Source organism: Pleurodeles waltl, chromosome 7, assembly GCF_031143425.1.
Source record: "Pleurodeles waltl isolate 20211129_DDA chromosome 7, aPleWal1.hap1.20221129, whole genome shotgun sequence".
In the NCBI taxonomy this organism is placed as follows: domain Eukaryota; kingdom Metazoa; phylum Chordata; class Amphibia; order Caudata; family Salamandridae; genus Pleurodeles; species Pleurodeles waltl.
Window position 1 is genome coordinate 672,436,404 of NC_090446.1, and position 19,373 is coordinate 672,455,776.

Genomic DNA, 19,373 nt, shown 5'->3' on the forward strand with positions numbered 1-19,373 from the left:
ATCCAGGTTTCTTTTTGGAGCTGTGGTGCTTGATAGAGTCGCTAGGTCCTGGTGCGGTGATATGGGGGGATGATTTTAATGTCGTCTTAGACGCCAAGTTGGATAGAGAGAGCCTAGCCAGGATGCAGCATGTTGTGGCGGCTAAGGCGTTAGAGGCGGTGATCCGTGATGGTGCGTTGGTTGACCTGTGGAGGCGACGACACGGGGAGGCGAGAGAGGGTACATGTTTAAATTATGTGCATGGTAGCTGGTCTCGTATTGACCGCTGGCTGGGCTCCAGGGATATGTTGGCCTGGACTAGAGCGATTGACCATCTCCCCCGCACGCTGTCAGATCATTCACCGGTGTGTTTGGAATTAGAGATACCGACTGAACTTGGTAGATCGGCTAAGTGGCGACTGCCTAGGGGGGCGCTCCGAGATGCGGCCTTCCGCGAGGAATTGCGGGAGGCGATCAGACTGTATTTTGTAGAGAATCAGGGATCGGTGAGGTCCCCAGGAACTATTTGGGAAGCATTCAAAGTCGTTATCAGAGGGGTATGTCTCTCGAAACAATATGGTATAGTTAAAACAATGAGGAGTGAGATGGCTGAAATTGAGGCACGGATCGCTGAGTTGGAAAGACGACTGGAATATCACTGGTCCAACGAAACTCTTGCTGAGATTCGTCGAGAAATATCGCTGTATGAAGAGGCCTCTCTCAGGGAAATTTGTTTCCTTGGGAGGGAGGTTCAAGCTCGCCAATATGGGGAAGGTGAAAGGGCAGGACGCACGTTGGCAGCATTGCTTCGCAAACCTTGGGCCGGTGACTATGTCTCCGAGATCGTGTATAGTGGGGGGAGGAGTGTGTCGGGATCAGGTGGAGTTATGCAGGTGTTCACCGAGTTCTATGCGGGGCTTTATGCGGCTCCGACGGACGCTAGCGGGACTGATGCACAAGGGCCCTTTGAGGATATTGCGTTAATATGGTTTGATGAAGCGCACCGGAAATACCTAGACGAACCATTCTCAGGGGAGGAGGTGGCTGCGGCTATCCGTAGCATGCCCGGAGAGAAGTCTCCTGGTGTGGACGGCCTAACCTCCACGTTCTATAAAGAATATGTGGATATTTTAGCCCCTCGACTATTGGAGGTATATGCAGAAGCCCTAGAGACTGGGTCGCTTCCGGCCTCGCTTAGGGAGGCTCTAATAGTGTCGACCCTGAAGCCTGGCAAGGATCCGACTCGATGTGACTCCTACCGACCGCTGTCCATGATAAACATTGATAACAAAATCCTTGCAAAAATTATTGCGGCGAGATTGCAGCCTCTCCTCCCTAGCTTGGTGCTTCCGGATCAGTCGGGTTTTGTCCCGGGAAGGTCTACGGGCCACAATTTACGCACCTTCTTTGCGGTGGCGGGCACACTGGTAGAGGATGATAATGCAGCAGCTGTTTTTCTGGATGCAGCTAAAGCGTTTGATTCCTTGACATGGGACTATATATTCGCCTTGCTGGGACGGGTGGGACTTAGCGCGCGCTTCCTCCGTTGGATTAAATTGCTGTATACGATGCCCACGGCCAGATTGCGCCTTAATGGGAACGTGTCTCCCCCTTTCCCTGTTGCGCGTGGCACGCGCCAGGGATGCCCGCTGTCCCCTCTCCTTTTTGCTGCGGCGATGGAGCCTCTGGCAGCTCGGCTCCGCCAGAAATATAACGATAGAGGTCTACAATTTCGGCAGCGGCCAATTTTGATATCTCTGTACGCTGACGATATTGCATTATATGTACGGAATCCTGACCAAAACCTGGATACACTGCTAGATGAGATTGTGCGTTTTGGTACCTTTTCTGGTATCACTATTAATTGGTCTAAGTCCGTGGTGCTGCCTTTGACCCCAGGGTGCCGCGCTGTGACTCTCGATACCCCCTGGTGTGGGCGGAGGGGCCGGTGCGGTATTTAGGTATACAGCTGAGCTGTGACGTGGAGGAGTTGTGGCGTGCTAACTATGGTGCTGCTCTGGCTTGGCTGGAGGGGAAGGCAGAGACCTGGCGTGCCCTCCCGTTATCATTGATAGGTAGGATTGCTATTGCAAAGATGGTGGTTCTGCCAAAGTTTTTGTATTTATTTGGGAATCTTCCTCTTCCGCTCTCGAGAGACTACCTAAGACGTCTGCCTGGTGTGGGCGGGCCGGCGCGCGCGCATTTCCTGGGAGAGGCTGACACTGCCGTTCGAGCTGGGAGGGCTTGCTGCGCCGGACATGGAGCTATATTATCTATGCGCTCAGGCACATTTTGTGTATTATTGGCTGAATCCTATCTGTTATCTGCCACACCTGGCGCCCGAAAGCGACTCTGTGTGGCCAGACGACCTGGCGAGGGCATTTGGTGGACGTATTCCATCCCGGGTGCGGGGGATCGATCCGGTGGCATGTACGCTGCGGGCGTGGGGCATACTGATGCGGCGGTCCGGGGTTGCGGTGCCATTCGCTCCTTCTTTGCCGGTCATGGCGATAGCCGATGGACAGTTGTACCGTGACAGTGGAGTACGTGGGTTTCTCCGAGATGCTGGCCTGACTGAGATGAGAGATTGGATGGTGGATGGTCGCTTGCTTGACGTTTCCGAGATACTGACTGGCCGCGAGTGCACGGTGCTTCAGCGTATGTATGTGATCCGTGTTCGCTCTTTCTTGCGGAGCCGTCTGTGGAGCTCAGCTGAGGCCCCGGTGGAGTCCCGTGCGCTGGAGGTCCTTTGCTGCGTGCAATCGTCTAACAGGCTGGTCACCAAACTATATAACTGCATGCAGGAGCAGAGGAGTAACTTTCAGGAGCCGTCTAGACTAGCGTGGGAAGCGGATCTGGGGGAGCCCATCTCGGAGGCTCTGTGGCGTGGCTGCTGTGCGCATATGAGAGCGTTGACACCCAATTACAGATTCAGACTGTTGCATTTTAAGTTTTTGCACAGACTATATTATACTCCAGTGTGGCTCCATTCTCTGGGGTTACGTGAAGATGCATGCTGCGTACGCTGCCGGGCTCCAGAAGCTGGCTTTTTACATTTGGCATGGGAGTGTGCGGATATTAATGCTTTCTGGGCAGCTGTTTTTAATGCAATTTCTGAAATGGTCGAAACAGAAATTCCTGCCACTCCTAGAACCGCGCTGCTTGGGTGCGTGGAGGATATCCGGGCAACACATAGGCACTTGGTGGGACTACTGTTGTTGTTGGCCAAGCGTAGAGTGTCCATATGCTGGGGCGGAAAGAGAGTGCTGCGTCGTTCTGAATGGTTACGGGATGCTGCTTTTTGTCATGATCAGCTTGTGGTCTTCTGGAGTTTGATGCCTGAAGGTTCTAGACCCAAGGATATTTGGGCCCCGTTAAACAATTACTTAGCGGCTCAAGACGAGTGAACGAAATAACCAAAGAAGCCCGGTCTGAATTATTGCCCCCCTCTATCTGTTGGCACCTATGCCAGAAAAGAGAATGACTGCTGATGCCTGGCTGAGCCACTTGCCTGCCTTTTTTGTTTGTATCTGTTGATGTCCCTTCTTCGGCTGCATATTGTTGCTATTGCAGCACTGCCTATATAGCTGCCCCGTGTTAATCTGATATGGACGCTGTACCCAATGGTGGAAAGGAACTTAGAAGAACAAACTGGATTGAAATGATTAATGTGTAATTATTTGATTTCTCCTATACTAACGTATGCAGAGGTTATGGAGGACGGCTACTATCTGTTAAATGTGCTGCTCTGAGGGGACTGTTGTTGCATTCTTGTAAGTTAATAAAATTGATAAATAAATAAAAAAATAAAATAAAAAAAGGCACTACTTCCCTGCTCCACTGTAACCTCCAAACAACCCACAAAAATATATAACTATACAAGAACATTAAATAAATCACAATGAAAGTTTACAAAACATAGTCTTGTCACCATGATATTGTTGTCATATATTTGTGTCAGACTATATTTTTGACTCAATATTAATGTCATAACTACACAGTCATCTTCAGTGCCAATTAGTTTTCACTTGCAAGAACATGTTCCTAGTTTGCCCGAAATAAACATGTGATGCCCTATATTCTGTACAGGAAAGCTGAGAAATGGTTGCAGACAATGCAGATCATCTGCCGCTTCAACATCATTGCACAATGTCATTAATGGTGGAGGGAGGCATTCTGCAACCATATCACTATTTATGATGTCATTCGAGAATTGGAGGCAAAGCAGTTATAAGAGATAATGTGTGAAAATGTCATTAGGGGTTCCATGCCTCTTTTTCCTGTTGCCCAGCACATGCAGCTACTAATCCTATGCTCCAATATTCTGAAACTATAATCGCAGCATAAACTCAACATGAGAATGAATAGATTTGTTAAGATAACAATGATATGCCCTGAGGAGAAAGGATCTCCCACAAAAGCAGCAACCAGGCCTTTTCAGACGCTCAAGTGTCATTTTTGTGCCAATAATTCTAATGTTCAAATATGACCAGGGTAACTGGAATTATGCAGCAGGGGAGGGCCAAATTATGTGGCAGTGCTGACTAAATTATGCAGCAAGAAAAGGCAAATTAACACTGTATGGGCAAAGCTTTCGCCTCATTAAGATCTGTTCAACAAATAAATACAGCAATCAGCAATTTAAAAGTGGCCTGCTTCTACACCACTAAAGGCCTGCTGCTGCACGGCAACATGGGTGGTAGCTCTCTAGTAACTTTTAATCTGTTTGAGGTCAAACATTTTTTTTTAAATCTGCAGATTATGCGGCAAGTGTGGCAAATCCATAACTGTACAGAAAGTGTTGGTGCTGCAGAACAGCATAATTTCAGTTGCCCCGGAATGTGACTGAGCTGTAGACATTTAGGCTCATATTTATACTATTTTTGCACCACATTTGCATCATTTTTCTGACGCAAAAGAGGTGTAAGTTTGCGCCACTTTTGCATCCATAAATGACGTAAATGTGGCGCAAAAATTGTATAAATATGGGCCTTTATGTTCTCTTACAAGTTTTTTAAAGCGGCCTTCTGTGAGAACAGACTGTAAATCCAGTTTACAGCAATTCAGTAACAGCTTTGCCTACATCTAGATCAACCTGCTGCATCTTTTATTTGTGCCTCTTGCCACACCCTGCATGACCTCCAAGATGCTCTCGTATCCACAACGATAACAAAAAAACAAAACAAATCCTTATAGGTATCTATATCAACAAAATAAGAGTCTTTTCATGCATTCCAGGCTGAAATATCGCTTCTCTTCTATTATTAATCAAGAGGATTCTACAAGACACCTCCCGTGGGATTTATGTGCTTTAAAAAGAAATTGGTTACTTAGGTGGTTTATATAATCAGGGACTCTAAAATTAGGCAGCAACGACCAAACTGTGCTTCAAGATTGTCTAAAATTATACAGTAAAAAAGCAAATTAGGTGAAGTAATATGCCACATTCTATGGGAGTATTAGTCCACTCTTTTGTAATTTAAACACATATAAAAACCATACGAGTAAGGTTTCACTTCATTTGTATATGTTTATCATCTGAAGAATGAACATCTACTCTTTGTAAAAGGTGCAAAGAATTGCACGTGGTGCATTTTAGAAGCTATTAATCCTTTTGAGGTGGAGACATTTTTGTTGCAATTTCTGAATTCTGCACCAGGTGGTTAATTATGTAGCAAGTGTGGAAAACCCATAATTATTTTGAATTGCTGTGGCAGCAGAACTGTAAAATTTCAGTGGCCTGGCCCTGTATTTGCTACTACGGTGGCACTAAGGTACCCTACCTGGTGTAGGCCACTCAGTACAAAAGAAAGACATGGACGCTGGATGCGTAGCTGGACTGTGTGTCCTTTGTATTCACCTGTCAAATAGTATGGAAAGGAAAAGCAAAACAAAACAGGACACCAGTGTCTTTATATCTTAGAGTCAGTCAGCAGGATAGCAGCGGACAACTGGACAAACCATGCTGGCTGCAACAAGGCCTCAATGCTCGAGTACATAATTTAACCTGATGGTAAGTGAGGGCATGAACACTAATGCAAAAGGGTCCAGGATGTTGTACACAGATGTAGATGTCCAACGTCATATAAAGAGGGATGATTCGAAGTGAGTTCAAAGTTGGCCTATCTTGCTGATGCCTTTGAGAGTCTTGAGAGTCTGTGATAATTGTCCAATAGGTCAAACATGCCTCTAAGGAAGAACGCTGCTGGAGTCATGTTGGTTGTGATGATTGACTTCCGATCAGTCTTTCTCTGGGTCACCTCCAAATCCAGTATCCTTCTATGGAGTAGACCCATGTCCATCTCTACGGTGAAGAGGCACCCTGAAAGAGTTGCTACGGGACTGCACGTAGGCTGGGTTGCAGTTGCTTGTGTGCACTTAATGTGGGCTGCTGCATGACTGATGATCAACTACTGCTAAACCTCAAACTGAACAATTAGGGGGAGGTGGGTCATGGCCAAAGCAGACTTAAGAAGAGGGACAGAACATCAAAGGGATGAGCAGATGTCAATGGTTGGCTGTTGCTTTGAAGTGTCAAGGATGCTTCCTGACCAGTGGCATAATACTGCTGGAGCTCCAGTTAGATATTTAGTCACTCTATCAAAGGTGATGTTGGTGCTTTCCTCAGATTAATTTCCAGGATGTTGTCCCCAGTTCAACTTGCCATTAAAGACATAAATGTTGTGAATGCACTTCGTTGTGGTAGCAGGACTAGCTAACTGGATGACATGTCAAGTCATAGGTGAAGATGAAGCTAATGGCAAATTTTAACAGTTGTAACAGTTGTCTCTTGAATTTATAACTTCTTGGTAGTCAGTGATATTCTTACGTGGATTTTTTATGGTTCTTCCATGGCATGTCAAGGCTTGTTTTAGATATGAGGGTGATTTATGTGACAGTAATGGGACAGACTTCGTATCCAAGTGGGTCTATAAGTTGATGGTTGTGCATGATCATTTTCAGCCTATGCGAGGTGTTGGTGGCACTTCTTGGCATGTAAGACCGAACGTAATGTGACAAGCCAGCGGTAGAGGTCCTAGTGTGACTGTGTGGGGATTATTACTGGTACAGCCGCTAGGCTTTCAGCATATCCTTGGCAAGGTTCTTCTCCACTATTACAGGAATGGTCTTCAGGTTTGCCAACGTGGACAGGTGAGTTACTCCATTCTCTTCATCTCTTCCAGCATCTTGAGCATGTACCTTTTTCTCAGCTATGCCAACAGTCCTCTGGGTGGTTGTGATAGACTTGGTGAGAAAAGGTAGCTCTGTGGGACAATGTTTTGACTCTCTCATCTCACCAGCTGTCAGAAAGTCTAGTTAAGCCCCATTTCAAGTATTCTTCCACATCAGGGAGGCAGTGAATGTAGGTGTGCAGTAGTGGGATACCATTAAGAGTATCTGGCAAATTTCAGCAGCATGAAGGGAAGCAGGCATAAATGGTAGTATTGACCCATGCTGTCAGTTGAGGTGTGCCTATTGGTGTTGGGGCACGTTCAGAAAGGATTTGGGCCTTGGCATTCTAGTGCAGTATGGCAGCAAGAGACTTGCTATGCAACTGCCTGGTCAGTGCTTTAATGTACAGCCAGTGCTTTGATAAGTCTCGGTTTTCTCTTTCATTATTTGGTTCTTCTGGATACATGACAGCCAATAGTAATGGACAAAATACATCTTCCTGGTGTTTGGTGCAGTTTCAGAATATAGGTTGACTGTGCTTCTCTTGAATTTAGTGCTTATAGAAAATCCCTATGGCTCGGGCTCATTTTCATTTATTCTTTGTGCTTATCTCTTTGCAACCCATTTGATGAAGACAGCCTGTGGCACATAAGTTAATATCCCTGAAGTCGCCTGTAATGAGGGAATGCTCAATAACTTGTCCATGGGGGCAGCGTCAGCAGTAAACAATCTACCTGGAGGCCATGGTAAGTACATTTTGGAAACCACTCTCTGCAGCATGAAGGGAGGCAAAGGAGGTGGGCAGCAGGAACGGCCTGGCAGCCTAGTGTAGATTCTAGAGATCCATGTGTGCTCTCGTTCAGTTTCGCTGGGTTAGAGAGCAAATAGATTGGGAAGAAAGGCAGAGACCTGATGCTTCCCCTTCATAATGGGGTGAGTGGCAGATTTCTCTCTTATGCATGGCAGTGCAGACAGCCTTTCTCATCTGTGGGCAGTATAGTGAACAGATGTGTACTGCTCTAAAGGCAGGCAAACCTTTTCCAGTGGGGCAGCTATTCTGTGAGCCACTTCTCCTCCATACGCCACATAACAGGGCAGGTGGAGCCGATAAATGCTCTCAGTACATGCAAGGTAGGGAGATTGGTGTGCTTTGCTTGAAGCTGTTCAATCTATTCCATGCACTTGTTTGATTGAGGTGAGTAATGCCCTCAAGTGTTGGCGACGGCTTTGTGTGTTCCATGCCAGGACAGTAGTTCAGATGTTGATGTCCAACAGAATCCCTCTACACCTAGTAACAACCAAGGGTCACCACAGCCGAAGGCTTCCAGTTCTTTCACGTAGAGAGTTGGTCTTCTTCTCCATAAGGAAATGCTTCAATAGCAGGCAGATCAAAGTGGAGGTTTAAGTCCTATGCCACAATGCAGTGTAAGTAATGCAGCACAGCTGGACATCTCCTGAAGGTGCTTGAGCTTCTGCAAAGAGTGGACTGTGATGGGCTTTCAGATGGTGCCAGGCTTCTGCTAACATGTAATGACCAAGCGGGGCACCAGCATCTTGGGCTTTGTTAGACTTTGCATCCTTGGCGTGGTCTCCCTTAACTTTTTGCCTCTGTTCCCCGGGTTGTTGATGTGTGCTGGACTCTGAGTTTTCTGTTTCTGTTACTCTGGGCACTTTAGCAATGCTAACCAGTGCTAAAGTGCAAGTGCTCCTTTCCAAAATGTGTATGTAATTGGCTTATCCATGATTGGCATATTTGAGTTCCAGGCCTGTAAATCAAATGCTACTAGTAGGCCTGCAGCATTGGTTGTGCCGCCCACATAAGTAGCTCTGTAATCATGTCTCAGACCTGCCATTGCAGTGTCTGTGTGTGCAGTTTTAACTGTAAATTCGACTTGGCAAGTGTACCCACTTGCCAAGCCTAAACCTTCCCTTTTCTTACATGTCAAACACCCCCAAGGTAGGCCCTAGGTATCCCCAAGGGCAGGGTGCAGCGTATGGTTAAGGTAGGACATATAGTAATGTGTTTTATATGTCTTGACAGTGAAATATTGCTAAATTTGTTTTTCACTGTTGCAAGGCCTGTCACTCTCATAGGTTAACATGGGGCTTACCTTTAAATCTGATTAAAGTGTAGATTCCCATTGGGAGCGGATTGACATGTGAAGTTTGGGGTCGCTGAGCTCACAATATAAAAATACATCTTTTATCAAAGTTGATTTTATGATTGTGTGTTTGAAAAGGCCACTTTTAGAAAGTGAGCATCTTCTTGCTTATACCATTTCTGTGACTCTGCCTGTTTGTGGATTCCCTGTCTGGGTCAGTTTGACAGTTGGTCTGGTTGCACCTCACACTAGACAGTGACACAAAGGGAGCTGGGGTGTAGTCTGCATTTCCTGATGAGCCATCTCTGCTAGGAGGGAGGGGAGCGGAGGAGCGGTCACTTACACCTGAAAGGGCTGTGCCTGCCCTCAGACAATGCAGTCTCCAACCCCCTGGTGAGTGTCTGGGGCCTGGCCTGGGCTAGGCAGGATTTCACATTCAAAAGAGACTTTACTTTGAAGTAGGCCTACTTAAATGGAGAAATTGGGTTTAAGAGGGGCATCCAAAACCACAGAATTTAGAACACTTCTGAAAACCAAGATGAACCTCGGCCTGGAGAAGAGCTGAAGAGCTGAGGAAGAAGAGCTGCTCAGCCTGTGACTGTGCTTTGTGGAGCTATCCTGCAGTTGCTGCTTCTGCCAGAGTAGGAGGGAAAAGACTGGACTTTGTGTGTCTTCCATCTTGTGAAGATCTCCAAGGGCTTGACTTAGAGCTTGCCTCCTGTTGTTTGAAGTCTCAGGGACGGCAAAGACTTCACTCTGTCAGCACCTGGAGTCTCTGGAGAGACTCCTACTCTGCCCTGTGGTGCCCATCCAGTTCCTGGATCCCTGAAAGGAGAAGCTGGCAGCCTCAGAGGAAGAAATCCACGCACAGAACGCCGTGCGGGGAAAAGATCTACGCAACTCTGATCTGCGGCTGGGAAATCAACACGCCTCCGGCTTAGCGGCTGAAAATTGACGCTCGCCTGTAAAGCAACCGAAGAATCGACACACGGAGCTGGCAAAATGACGTGCAGCATCGCTGACGGAGGTTGGTGAGATCGCAACCCATGCTGAGGGGTTTTCAGATCATCGTGCGGCTGCATTTCTGATGCAAGAACCACGGGGCGTGTCAAAACAATGCAGGGCCTGCCCAGACCCGAGAGTGCTGCCCGTATCGATGCACCGCTCTCCTGCAGAGAGAAGAAACAACGCGCCCCGACCCGATGAAAGAAGAAACAACGCAAGGTCCCGCTCGTGAGTGCAAGCGACGCATGGCAAGCCGTTTTTGACGCACACTCGCCCGTGAGGGGTTATTTCTGACGCACCCAAGGTACATTTTCACGCTATCAGTGTTAGTGTGTGTTTAAAACTACTTAAAGACTCTTTTTGATTTTTAATTGATAACTTTACTTGGGTATTGTGAATTTTTGTCATTTTGGTCTTGTTTTGTTTAGATAAATACTTCCTATTTTTCTAGACCTGTGTTGTGTCATTTTGTAGTGTTCTCATTAGGTTACTATGTGTGTTGGTACAAATACTTTACACCTAGCACTCTGAAGTCAAGTCTACTGCTCTGCCAAGCTATCAAGGGGGTAAGCAGGGGTTAGCTGAGGGTGATTCTCTTTTACCCTGACTAGAGTGAGGGTCCTTGCTTGAACAGGGGGTAACCTGACTGTCAACCAAAGACCCCATTTCTAACAGGCTTGATCAGGATTTTTTCTGGCTGTGTGGGTAGACCCCCATGTACTTCATGATAGTCAGTGCCGGAGTAGGCTGACCCAAAGCCTACTCTCTTACTGCACTTTTTATTGTAATTTAAAAAAAAAAAATGATGAATTGATAAATGTTGTGTTAGTCAGACCTAAAAGGAGGAGAGCAATATACTCCCAGAAAATTAAATGTTTTGCATAACAAGTCCCTTCGGCACTCAAAACACGTTAAGGTTTAGAAGCCAACTTCTTCTCGATATTAATGTGAGTATTGGTATTTTTCTCTCATTCCTTAAAGAAAGAAAACAATTAAATAAAATTCCACTTAGAAGGCAAAATGTAGAATAGTATTTACTTCCCATAGTGAAGATCGATGTGGTATTTTCAGAAACAGCTGAATAATAAGAGGAAAAACGTGCTTTTCTTGCTGCTTGAAATGGCAATTCACACTTCTCATTGCAAAACATCCTCATTTTCGATCCCAGCTGGGAGTCCGCAGCCTGGCCTGAACTTTGAGGATGTACCTCGATTCCTTTCGTGCAATCTATCAGAAATGTAATCAACACGGATCGTTCCCCTCACTGGGTCAGTCTCATTTGCGCACTCTTGAAATTCCTTGCTTACCTTAGCTATCAGTCCAAATTATTAAACCGGTAAATTACATTTTCATGACTACAGATGTCTGGGTTTTTCATTCATCAAATATATATTCCAGTAAAGAGCGACCAAACAAAACGGACAGTCCCCACACCAGTTCCACTAATGCAACAAAATGGGAGCCCTCCACAATACTGTTTCATGTGTGCCAAGTTCAGCGGGTCGCTGGGGCTTGTGCCCCTGCAATATTTCACCTGACCGGGTGGGTGTCCGAAAGAGCACAAAACACTGGACCCTGCATGTGAGACATTCTTTATAATCTGTAAATTCAGACACTTTAGTTGCTGCTGCTGGTAGACAACGTGAGCACCCTGGGATGGGGATTTATGTGATGGTATGAAATGGGATCCAGACTTAATTGGGGCTCCCTGTAAGGGGGAAAAGGGCAGTAAACATTTTAGCAAGCTCATTTGTTGTAGAGGAGTGTGGACGTTTGTTTATTAGAACAGGAATTCTTCAATATACTCATGAAATCCAGTAAGTGCCCATTAACACTTGATTTCTTAGGGGTATAAAGTGTAAAAGTCATACCCTGAAACTTGTTTTTTTAAACTTTTTACATAGTTGCCAGTAGGCCCGTTATCTTTTTTGACACCTTCCGCCAGTTCTAGTTTTTTTAGGCACAACAGAGCTTCATCGTGGAACTTCTTTTGTGTTTTTTAACACTGTACCTAGGGGCTGCAAATCCCCACGTGCAGTGTTGCTGACTAAAAGACCACGAATGGTTGCAGACCTCAGGCATAACATAAGATCAGTTGGACACTAAGGGCCTGATTTAGAGTTCGGCGACGGGTTACTCTGTGACAGGCAGAGTGTAGGAGGCTGGACTGGCTTGTAGTGAGTACCAAGGGGTACTTACACCTTGCACCAAGCCCAGGTATCCCTTATTAGTGTAGAGGGGTGTCTAGCAGCTTAGGCTGATAGAAAAGGTAGCTTAGCAGAGCAGCTTAGGCTGAACTAGCAGACGAGTGAAGCTCCTACAGTACCACTAGTGTCATATGCACAATATCATAAGAAAACACAATACACAGATATACTAAAAATAAAGGTACTTTATTTTTATGACAATATGCCAAAGTATCTCAGTGAGTATCCTCAGTATGAGGATAGCAAATATACACAAGATATATGTACACAATACCAAAATATGCAGTAATAGCAATAGAAAACTGTGCAAACAATGTATAGTCACAATAGAATGCAATGGGGGCACATAGGGATAGGGGCAACACAAACCATATACTCTAGAAGTGGAATGCGAACCACGAATGGACCCCAAACCTATGTGACCTCGTAGAGGGTCGCTGGGACTGTAAGAAAACAGTGAGGGTTAGAAAAATAGCCCACCCCAAGACCCTGAAAAGTGGGTGCAAAGTGCACCTAAGTTCCCCAAAGAGCACAGAAGTCGTGATAGGGGAATTCTGCAGGAAAGACCAACACCAGCAATGCAACAACAATGGATTTCCAGACGAGGGTACCTGTGGAACAAGGGGACCAAGTCCAAAAGTCACGATCAAGTCGGGAGTGGGCAGATGCCAAGGAAATGCCAGCTGTGGATGCAAAGAAGCTGCCACTGGATGGTAGAAGCTGAGGATTCTGCATGAACGACAAGGGCTAGAAACTTCCCCTTTGGAGGATGGATGTCCCACGTCATGAAGAGTCGTGCAGAAGTGTTTTCCCGCAGAAAGACCGCAAACAACCCTTGCTAGCTGCAAGGGTCGCGGTTAGGGTTTTTGGATGCTGCTGTGGCCCAGGAGGGACCAGGATGTCACCAATTGTGTGAGGGGACAGAGGGGGCATCCAGCAAGAGAAGGAGCTCACTCAGAAGCAAGCAGCTCCCGCAGAAGTGCCGGAACAGGCACTACGAAGTGGAGTGAATCAGTGCTCACCCGAAGTTGCACAAGAGAGTCCCACGCCGCCGGAGGACAACTCAGGAGGTCGTGCAATGCAGGTTAGAGTGCCTGGGACCCAGGCTTGGCTGTGCACAAAGGAAATCCTCGGTGAGTGCACAGGAGCCGGAGTAGCTGCAAAACACGTGGTTCCCAGCAATGCAGTCTGGCGTGGGGAGGCAAGGACTTAACTCCACCAAACTTGGACTGAAGAGTCACTGGACTATGGGAGTCACTTGGACAGAGTTGCTGAGTTCAAGGGACCTCGCTCGTCGTGCTGAGAGGAGACCCAGAGGACCGGTGATGCAGTTCTTTGGTGCCTGTGGTTGCAGGGGGAAGATTCCGTCGACCCACTGGAGATTTCTTCGGAGCTTCTAGTGCAGAGAGGAGGCAGACTACCCCCACAGCATGCACCACCAGGAAAACAGTTGAGAAGGCGGCAGGATCAGCGTTACAGTGTCGCAGTAGTCGTCTTTGCTACTTTGTTGCAGTTTTGCAGGCTTCCAGCGCGGTCAGCAGTCGATTCATTGGCAGAAGGTGAAGAGAGAGATGCAGAGGAACTCTGATGAGCTCTTGCATTCATTATCTAAAGAATTCCCCAAAGCAGAGACCCTAAATAGCCAGAAAAGGAGGTTTGGCTACCTAGGAGAGAGGATAGGCTAGCAACACCTGAAGGAGCCTATCAGAAGGAGTCTCTGACGTCACCTGCTGGCCCTGGCCACTCAGAGCAGTCCAGTGTGCCAGCAGCACCTCTGTTTCCAAGATGGCAGAGGTCTGGAGCACACTGGAGGAGCTCTGGGCACCTCCCAGGGGAGGTGCAGGTCAGGGGAGTGGTCACTCCCCTTTCCTTTGTCCAGTTTCGTGCCAGAGCAGGGCTGGGGGATCCCTGAACTGGTGTAGACTGGCTTATGCAGAGATGGGCACCATCTGTGCCCATCAAAGCATGTCCAGAGGCTAGGGGAGGCTACTCCTCCCCAGCCCTGACACCTTATTCCAAAGAGAGAGGGTGTAACACCCTCTCTCTGAGGAAGTCCTATGTTCTGCCTTCCTGGGCCAAGCCTGGATGGACCCCAGGAGGGCAGAAACCTGTCTGAGGGGTTGGCAGCAGCAGCTGCAGTGAAACCCCAGGAAAGGCAGTTTGGCAGTACCCGGGTCTGTGCTAGAGACCCGGGGAATCATGGGATTGTCTCCCCAATACCAGGATGGCATTGGTGGGGCAATTCCATGATCTTAGACATGTTACATGGCCATATTCGGAGTTACCATTGTGAAGCTACACAGAGGTAGTGACCTATATGTAGTGCACGCGTGTAATGGTGTCCCCGCACTCACAAAGTCCGGGGAATTGGCCCTGAACAATGTGGGGGCATCTTGGCTAGTGCCAGGGTGCCCACACACTAAGTAACTTAGCACCCAACCTTTACCAAGTAAAGGTTAGACATATAGGTGACTTATAAGTTACTTAAGTGCAGTGTAAAATGGCTGTGAAATAACGTGGACGTTATTTCACTCAGGCTGCAGTGGCAGGCCTGTGTAAGAATTGTCAGAGCTCCCTATGGGTGGCAAAATAAATGCTGCAGCCCATAGGGATCTCCTGGAACCCCAATACCCTGGGTACCTCAGTACCATATACTAGGGAATTATAAGGGTGTTCCAGTATGCCAATGTAAATTGGTAAAATTGGTCACTAGCCTGTTAGTGACAATTTGGAAAGAAATGAGAGAGCATAACCACTGAGGTTCTGATTAGCAGAGCCTCAGTGAGACAGCTAGTCATAACACAGGTAACACATACAGGGCACACATATGAGCACTGGGGCCCTGGCTGGCAGGGTCCCAGTGACACATACAACTAAAACAACATATATGCAGTGAAATATGGGGGTAACATGCCAGGCAAGATGGTACTTTCCTACACAGAGGGATTGCACTTTCGCCATATTACAAGTGCATAATATCCAACGGCACGTGTAATACAGCGGAAGGGATATCCCTCACATGTGTGAGGGAATAACCCATTTGCTGAACTCTGAGTAAGGCTCTAGGTTTTTAATTATTATAATATGGTCTAGTCCACTTTTAATACTGTTTTTCACTGATCGACTTGTAAAATCATGTTCACATATTTTATAGAAGTGCACTATTTCATTCACATCATGAGTAAAAACAAACATTGGCAATTACATTTCTATTGACTGTTGATAGTATTTAATGAAAATGTTTTTACCATGATGGGATAACAGACAAGCCAGTTATAATAGGGGAGCTGCAACTTTATAGGCCTTTGTAGCACAACCCAAGGATTGGAAAAATGGAAGTGTGATTGATAGAGTGTGTCAGTGTTAGTGCGTGAGTGTGTGAGAACGTGTGTCTGTGAAGGTGTTTGTACGTGAGTGTGTGTGTTAGAGACACTCGGAGAGAGAGTGTGTGTCCGTGTGTGTGCGCACATGCGAGTGTGTGTGTTATTCTAGCACACATGCTGTTTCCCCAGCATATTTGATGTAATTATTTTACCTATAGAGAAGGAGACCCATGTCAGATGGTTGGGTAGTGTCATCCATGGAAAAATAAAGGCCCAGGCATAATGGAAATAATTCATGGAATTGTGATGACAATTCTGTAAAAATTATAGTTCTAATATGTTAAAGGTAACTTTTATAAGAAAGGGTGAGGGCAGTAATGACAAAATGCTCATCCTTTTAATTATAAAGGTTATTTTTGATAAATGAGGACACACATGGTATATGAAGGGTATCGAAGGCAATTCTAATTCTGGCACACTGTGTGTAATTCCTAGCATAAGGGGGGACCCACAGAATAATGGTGGCCCTAGCTTACCGGAGGTTATTCTTGGAATTTGAGGGAACTGTGCCAAAACTGAGGCTCTTGCATAGTGGTAGCAATTCCTGACATATGTCAACATTTTAAAAAATGGTGTCAATTCTTGGAAGGTGCCCAGCTTCCTTGGCGCTTGACGTACCATGAAAATATTGGAATATTTAATGAATGCCCTTTCAGACCCTATGAATTTTTTGCACATTTATGTGAAAACGGTGAACTAAAATGAACTTTGTGACCTCGTACTCTATCTCCAATTGTTTCCAAATTCTACTCATAATTGAACCTTGCAAACTAGGCACCATCAATACTTTTCTGAACCTGGCTTCCATTTGCTGTTTCCTACAAACAATATTCCAATCACTCCTTTGTGGGGAGGCTGATTTCTAAAATCCCTGCTTAATCCTTCCCCAGGACTTTATCTTAAATTGGCAGGTTTTTTTACCATGATGAATAACCAACTTTTTATATGACGCATGCACAGAACACTTTTCATGCACTGCATGCTAATATTTTAGTTTTACAGAAAACTTACAAGAAAGCTACATTGCTGAAGCATGATGGAGCCGTTCAGATGCTGTAGTGGATCAAAGGAGGTTCCTCTTAGCCTTTCGGGGAATTGTTACTCAGCAAATGTGTGTGAGAGGGAGGTTGCGAGGAAAGCGTTTTTGAGTCATTGCTGCTACAAAATTGAGCTATGTGCAATTCAGTACATTAGACATTAAATAGATCTATGTGTAATATGCTTTATTGAACGTTTGTGAGCGCTGTTAAGAGAATGCATGTATGTATGTATTTTGCAGATTTATAGAGCACTCAGCAACTGAGAGCCCTTCTAAGGGGAATTGGTTACATGATAGGTCTTAAAGTGTGCGCAGGTGAAGTAAGGAAGGCAGACAGTGTCGAAGTGCTTACTGAAAATAATGCAATAACATTTCAAGATGCCAGCAAGTGGTGTGCTTGCCTTCAGAAAAGCCACAGGGAAAAAATGTGGTAAATATCCAAGAAAATGTGGGATATTGTTAAGGGAACACAGAAAGCCACTCTCTTTGGAGGCATAAAGATGGATGCGAGGAGCAGAAGATGTAGTGCAAGGCCAAGGATAATATAGTTTCACATTAGGACTGCACCATAAACTTTCGCTGAGGTTTCAAGCTCGTGGTACGGCCATCAAGATGGTAGAAGGAAAAGGGAGAAAAGGAGGTCTTTTGTGGCAAGGGAGCACATCTTTGGGGAGCATAAAATATAGGGTGTACGGGGCAGTGCAACACAGAGCACAAGAGAAAATGTTCAGAGGGAAAAAGGCTAACTTTCTTAATTTATAATCAATGACTGGAAATAGATAGACCCACCCATTAAGGGATGTATGAAGGGGAGAAAAAGACAGCACTAGGCATCCAATAACACATAGAATGACCTTGCACAGACCAGTGAGGATGAGGAATGGGAAACGCCACAGCCCATAGGACACAATGGAGAAACGGGGCAACACATGCCCGCTATCACTAGAAAAAAGAAACAAAAGCAAGAAATACTTTCTCTAGGACTGGAATGGCTTGCAAGGAAACTAGCAATCTGAGAATTTAAGGAGGGGGACCAGGTGCAGCCCACCAGGCATCTCTTCACTGCATTTCTATCACTGTTCACTGTTTTGAGGTGAGACTATTTTAGTTGCTTCGGATTCAGAAGAGAGTGGGTCTGAATCCTCGAGATGAAAGAGGAAAGAAACGAAATCTTAGCAATGAAACTGTAGAAAACATAAGAAATATCATTAAAATTAAGGTAACACCACCAACACAGTGAAGGCAATAGGTAGGTAGATAGCATATCAGTAATTACAATGCGCACAGCAGTCAATAAGCTAGCAGCCAGCGCTATAAAATACAGTACTAAGACTCACTAACCAGAAGCAAGTAATGTATATATAACCATAGATCACTAATCTTTGGTTTAAGGACTCGTTGATGGCGTGAGGGCTGATCAGGCACTACATATTATCAGGTCACTGTCTTGTAACAGCAGAATTATTAAGAGGACCGAGTATTTTTGACCAATTGAGCTTGATGAACAACCCCAAGGAAGTGCTACACCGCTGTCTATGTGAAAATGTAATACTGCATCCAAAGTTGTCATGCTCACCACAAATGTAATGTAGGAAGAATTCTCATATTTGGCAAATTAGTATGAGAGTATCATTGCGGCCCAATGGGTTCTTTGGGGGGGTTGTGGAAAGTTAAAGCCAGAAAGTCATTGAAGTGATAAAGATCTGATGAATAGCAAGTGCAAGGGGTGGTGTGAAACGTAAAAGTTGATTGGGCATTAATCTGAAGAGCTTGACAGGCAGCGGTTCAGAAGAAGAGCAAAAGAGACATTCTTGGGGGGGGGGGGCACTTGCAAGATGAAAGGATTTTGAAAGGGGTAAGTGGAGATCAAACACATAGACAAGTCTAACTCATAAAAGGAGTAAAATAAAAAATGTCCACACCATTCCCCCCCATAGACAATGCCCCTAAAATATTAAGTGAAATCACATCACATCCACCATGGTCAACCTAATCTGGCTGTCACCTTAGGCCAGAACCATCTTCCCAGCAGTAATTATCAGTGCACTACCCTGCCCAGTAGAAAAATACTCATCTCGGAAGGCCAACAGTGACACACGAAGCCACAACACTGTCATATTTGAAACTGAGCAGTGCAAAATGTCAGAAACTAGAAGACAAGCCATCTCAAGCTATGAACCTACTATCTTGAACAAAGTCTCCTGGGACACCAGCCTTGCTCCTCCACTGCTCCACATCAAGCAGAACATGCTTTCAAGGAAAAATAAACAGATAAGGAACTTTCCTGATCCCCTGGCCTCAGGATTAAACTGCATCAAAGTAATCTCCCTTTTTATAAATGTGATCATGATTTATTCCATAGTTCTGTGGTTATGTACAGGGCTCTGTTCATCATTAATGGGAATTGTGCTCTGTAAGTACCAGAACTGCCACAGTGTTAAACCATCTGTTGCATATTAAGGGGTAAAGGGGGTCTAGCATGTGT

At 45.8% G+C, this 19,373-nt stretch overlaps 1 protein-coding gene across 1 annotated transcript in view; it reads right to left on the reverse strand.

The window, feature by feature from the left end:
- STK32A (serine/threonine kinase 32A) overlaps nucleotides 1-19,373 on the reverse strand; it is a 651,463-nt gene that overhangs the window by 86,506 nt on the left and 545,584 nt on the right. The gene's annotated exons all lie outside the window — the stretch shown is intronic.